The sequence below is a fragment of the Lontra canadensis genome, unplaced genomic scaffold, assembly GCF_010015895.1.
Source record: "Lontra canadensis isolate GAN:19392208 unplaced genomic scaffold, GSC_riverotter_1.0 scaffold31, whole genome shotgun sequence".
NCBI lineage: Eukaryota > Metazoa > Chordata > Mammalia > Carnivora > Mustelidae > Lontra > Lontra canadensis.
Genome location: NW_022631025.1, coordinates 20,315,985 through 20,321,548, shown reverse-complemented (window position 1 = coordinate 20,321,548; position 5,564 = coordinate 20,315,985). Strand labels below are relative to the sequence as shown.

At 45.8% G+C, this 5,564-nt stretch overlaps 1 pseudogene; it reads right to left on the bottom strand.

Moving 5' to 3' along the window:
• Window positions 1-976: 976 nt before the first annotated feature.
• Window positions 977-4,866, bottom strand: LOC116873082 (annotated as a pseudogene).
• Window positions 4,867-5,564: the final 698 nt, after the last annotated feature.

Here is a 5,564-nt window from a genome sequence, read left to right as displayed (position 1 = left end):
AGCCTCAGCTGACACCTTAAATGCAACCTTGAAGCAGAGAATCCAGGTAGGCCTCACCCAAATTTCTGGCCCACAAAAGCCATGAGATAATAAGTATGTATTTTTTAACCCCCTAAATTTTGGAATATCTATTAAACAGCAATAGATAATTAAAGTACCCCTCAATTACTGAAACCTTGGGGTAAAATGTTGCATGTCTAGCAAGGCAGGCATCATATAGGAGGACAATGTCCCTGGCAACATCCCTGAGGGCACCGTCTTCATGCTCAAAGACTATCCCGTGTATTCATATGTTGAAACGGTATCATTGGGCCCGAGGAGCCTCCAGGAGGTGAGGCCTAGCTGACATAGTATCCTACCCAATGAATAGTTTGGGAGCAGGTGAAAGAGAGTTTAAATCAAGTCTAGACTTTAAGTGTTTTTTTCACTATTTGTAAAGGCCTGAAGGTTTTCAGAGTAAGTACATTACACTTTTTATGAAAAAAAGGTAAATATTTTATTTAAAGATTTCTATTTATTTATTTGACAGAGATCACAAATAGGCAGAGAGGCAGGCAGAGAGAGAGAGGAGGAAGCAGGCTCCCTGCTGAGCAGAGAGCCCAATGTGGGGCTCGGTCCCAGGACCTAGAGATCATAACCTGAGCCGAAGGCAGAGGCTTAACCCACTGAGCCAACCAGGCACCCCAAAAAATGTAAATGTTTTAAATACAGGACATCAGAGCAGAACCACATAAAGGACCCCAGGATAAAACTGAGAAGGCCACTGTCAGGCTTTGTCAAGGGACTGGTGCACTTGTAGAAGCCAAAAGCATTAACTACGAAGAGTTGAACACACGGCTTCCTTTCCCTGAGCACAAGCCCCAGCCCCAGTCCCAGTGCAGCACACAGAAGAAACTCTTTATTAGAAGAAACATTTATTGAGGAGGATTAATATTCTTGGTTGTGCTGAAGGTTGTTCTCATCAAAGGATATATTGTCATGAAAATTGTGAAGCTTTCTCAATAAGGACTGAATGATTTCCTTCGAGAAATTTTTCTCCCTGCAAGTGCTGGAGAAGCATTTTCTGCCTGAGTAGAAGAGTCAAATCGCTGAACACAATACTTTCGTCAGGGTCACCCTTGGTGGCCCAAAGGACCTGGCATACTTGATGCACACAGGTGAGGCTTGGATGAGACACAGACTCCCCAGAGGGCAGAGAAGAAGGGGGTTTACCCTGGCTTAATAGTTGATCCTTGAAGGCTTCAGCTTTCTGGGGATGTCTGACCCCATCGCTGTTGTGTCTGACACTTGTAAGATGGTTCTGGTTAGCAGAAGCAGCTTCTTGGCTGCAGGACATGAAACTTGCCGGTTTCTTTTGCTGTGGGTCAGAGTGGAGGGAGGTCTCTTGTCAGACCTGTAGTTCCTCCCACTGCTGACTTAACTCTGAGGCCTCAGATCCATACATATGTGTCAGCTTCTCTTCTAGGACATTCCCAAAGGAAGTGAGCTTGTGAGCTTCAGGAGGCTGATCACTCCCAAAAGCAGCTACACTTTCAAGTGGGTCTTGGTGCTGCAGTATGGTGGACATGAACTTGGTTTTTTGAGGGGAACATTCTTGATGCCATGTGATATTTTTCTTGGAATTTATCCATTGAGAAAATTGCCTCATTTTTTTCTGAAGTAACTTTCAAGAGGAAACTGTTCGTTCTGTGACAGAGTTGAGGAAGCACTCTCTAATGTTCTATCCTCAACATGGAGGCTCTCCTCTCTGCCTGCAGAGATCCCTACTCCTGAGTCCTCACTTCTGCATTTTCTTGCTTTGGGGATCCTGAGGTCTCACTTTCACTTTGTGAGAAATTCGTAGGCTGGCCCTTACAGAAGGCCAGCTTCGAGTCCAAGGACTCCTCCTGCTGTTCCATGCTAATTGTGCTGTCCTTCAGTTGGACGTGCAGCACCTGGGATGCTTCCATGTCCCTGCTGCACACACTCTGGGACTGAGTCAGGGAAGCCTTGGAAGTCAAGCTATCTGAAGTAAGAGGCATATCAGTGGGACATCCTTGAGCCTGGTTATGCTCCTCACTCTCCAGTTTAAACTTTCACTCACTCAGGATCTGTCTTTTCAGGTTTGATAGTTAAGAATCTTGGGGAACCAGTATTTTTGGTGAGGGGTGTTCCATGGTCAGGGCAGTTTCTACCTTGCTCATGTTGACATTTATCATTTTGGAGCTTCCCAACTCACTGGTTGTCCAGGTGTCCCAAGATTGGGGTTGAAGGGTACAGAGCTCCTTGGTGTCAAATATATCCCTGGACAGGTTGGACATGGCAAAATGTTCTAAATTCTTCTCCACTATCACTTTGCCCTATTCCATTTCTACTCTTTTACTGGAACTCACATTCTCAGGCATGGACTCATGTCCAGCCCCAGCTTGCCTTATGGGTACCTCTGGGCCACAGTGTGTTGTCTCGTACAGTCTCACTGGGTCGCACTTGAGCTCTGATGCTGTGTGTAAGGGGCTGAAAAGTCTGGCTGCCGCACTCAGCTATCTGGATACACTCTGCAGTCTTATGGTCAGTGTCAGAGTGTGATGCCTTCAGGCCCCCCTTTCCTTCACTGATCACAGATGACATAGCGGGGAGAGGATGATCCACAGTGGGGACTGACTTTATTGTTCTCACCTTGTTTCCCAAATAAGGGTTAGAGCTTCCCTCAAGGGGTTTAAAAAAGTCAGCTTTGGAATTCACCCCAGAAATACATGCATGGTTGAGGAGGGAAAGTCAAATTGGGGGAGAGGCCATGTTTTGGCTTCTCTCAACATATAGAATTTTATGGATTCAAGACCCCACCTCTGACTCATGCAAAATTTAATAATATGGGTCTCTAGCACCTGTCGTGTACTGGGATCAAGAAAAGAATGCTCTAGAGTGGTGCTCTGACTGTAAACACTACTCACCATTGTCTTTTTAGAATCTGTGTTTTCTGTAGTAGTCTGGGAACTCTCAGAGGAAGGCAATGTATTGTCATCAGCCAGCCATGAATAGCACACACCTATAGGAATCCTACCCACAGTGATCTGCCAAAACTTTTTCTTCATATGTAAACTAAGAATGCTTTTCATTTGATTCTGGTCTGTGTCCTTCCTTGAGATATTTAATAATTCATTCCCTGGTTGATTCCTTGAATAACACATACAGTTTCTTGTCTCCAAGGCAGCCCTCAGACCCTTCACTAGGTAGCTTTCTGAGATGCTTTGTGGGCTGTCTTCTGGACTCTTCTCTAGGATAAACCCAAGATTCCTCCTCATATCCTATCTTAGCTGGAACTTTGTTTGGGTCCTCTCATAGAACCTTCCGGGGGAGATGCAACTCAGTCTTTGCTAGATCCTTGTTACTATGGCCCTGAAACTCAGAGAATTGTGAGTGAACTTGTCTGCTTTTTTGCTGAGAGAGTTCTGATGATTTACGCTGAGGCTCCATCCCTGCTAGGGAGTTAGATTTCCACAGTCATGGAGGCACCAGCGTGGGATTACCGTCCTTGGGCTATGTAACTCCAGTGTCTCCTGGGGTTCACAGATAATAGGAAAATGGCCAGAAAGGATGGAGACTGGTATATAGACATGGGAAGGCCAGCAAACCAATGGAAGGTTGGAAGCTCGAGGACAAATATTTCTTTAGGTTTCTGGAACACAGGGACTAAAGCTCACAAACTTTCCTGTTGCTTCTGCAACACTTGCTATCCCAGGTGTTGATTTTCAGTCAAGATAGGAGAGTCTGATTCATTCCTAGATCTATGGAAAGATGCTCCACAGTCCCTATTCTGGGATGAAGAAGGAGGGAACCCTTAATCTGCTGTGGCAGGATGGAAAATGGGCATGGCTGTTCATCTGATTTGGGGCTGGGGGGTGGGGGCTGGGATGGGGACAGAGGTTGAGGATTGGGGGTGTACAATGGGGAGAGAAATGGAGAGGAAATGTTTGGGAATGAGGAAGTGGTGGAGATGGTTGCATTTTGATTCAATTCCATTGAATAAGACAAAGTGAGACTCTAGTGGAGAAGTACTATTAGAAAACAGGAGAGTGGCTACTAAAGACTCATTGTGCAAAGAAGGAAGACCCCAGAAGAGCTGGCTATATTTCTGATGCAAGTTTTCTGCCAAAGCCTTGACATAGAGGAGCTATTGATAAATAGAGAACTGCTCTGGTTTGCCCTCAATATTCCAGCCAGTTTTGGGGGCTGCGGTGGCCTGTACATCAATCAGATGCAACAAATTCCCTAAAGATGTCCACTGGTAATCTGACCACATTTGTTTGGAAAATGGCCCCTCCTCTTTTACTTTCTTCTCTAAAATCTGGAAAGCCATTCTCTTCTTAATTTATCTCTCCAAGAGGGCCTGAGAGTTAAGGCCAGGGAAAGAAATTCCACTGGCCTCCTTGTGCTTAGTAGCAGAGTCTCTCCAGAGATAGGTTTCTAGTTGATGGAGGTAAACCTGTTCTTGCTGAAAATCAGAGTGTGATAATGTGGGGAGGAAAGGAACATGTTCTTGGCATGGGCCTGTCAATAGGAGAATTGTGAACCTGATGGGTTTGAACAGTCACTACCTCTGATTGTGGGGACATAAGTAAACAACCCACCAGGGCTACCTGGAGATGACTTCTCAGGAACAGGTTTCAATGAGATGGAAATCGATTTAGATTGAGTCACAGTTAAAGAGCAGTCTGGCAGTGATGAAACAGATGGCGTTGGTGGTGCATGATGACAAGCAAATGAATCAGTGGGATTCCATGTCTGAGACAGATTTGGTAAGAGATTGATACTCTGTGAAATGGTGGGGTCGAGAGCAGAGATGATTGTATTCAGAGGTAAAGTGGCCTCTGGTTGTCTGAGCATCATATGGTAGGAAAGAAGTTAAAGGAAGGGGTAGATGTATGGAGTGGTTCCCTGGGAATAAAGAATCTAGGCTTTTGGCTCTAGTGACAGGGAGTGCCCAGGGGAGAGAGTAAGATAAAGTCAGCTAAAGGGGTCATTGGGTTAGGTGAGAAGATAGAGGGTATTGGGGGGAAGGCTCAGAGAAAAAGGCTGGTATTAGGTCTCCTGGAGCAACTGTAGAGAAGTCAGGAGATGAAGTGAATGATGAGTGAGTCACAGGAGCTGTAAAACCAAGGGGATCAGAGAAGGAGTAGCATCTTCCAGGGCCTCTGGGAACAGCAGCCAATTCACCTCAGCAGTTGTGCTGTTACACACCCCACAGAAGGGGTCTGGACATAACAGTTGATGAAAGTGAATGGTATCATGACACCAGCCACGGGGCTGTGGGGGACAGGAGGTACAAAACTGAACAAACATACGTGACCCTGGCTGGTCTGTCAAAGGTAGCCCCCCACCCACCAACATCCCCAAGACTTTCAAATTCTAACTCTTGAGAGTTTTCCATCCCACCTCAATTCCAGGCTTCCCTGAGGCCCTAGAAATACATAGACTCTGCTTAAAAGAGGGGTACAGGAAAGAAGGTAATATTTCCTCACCTTTACAGAAGAGAAAGCCCCTTTCTTGCCTCCCCTCCTTCTGACAAGTTCTCCACCCTGGGAAAC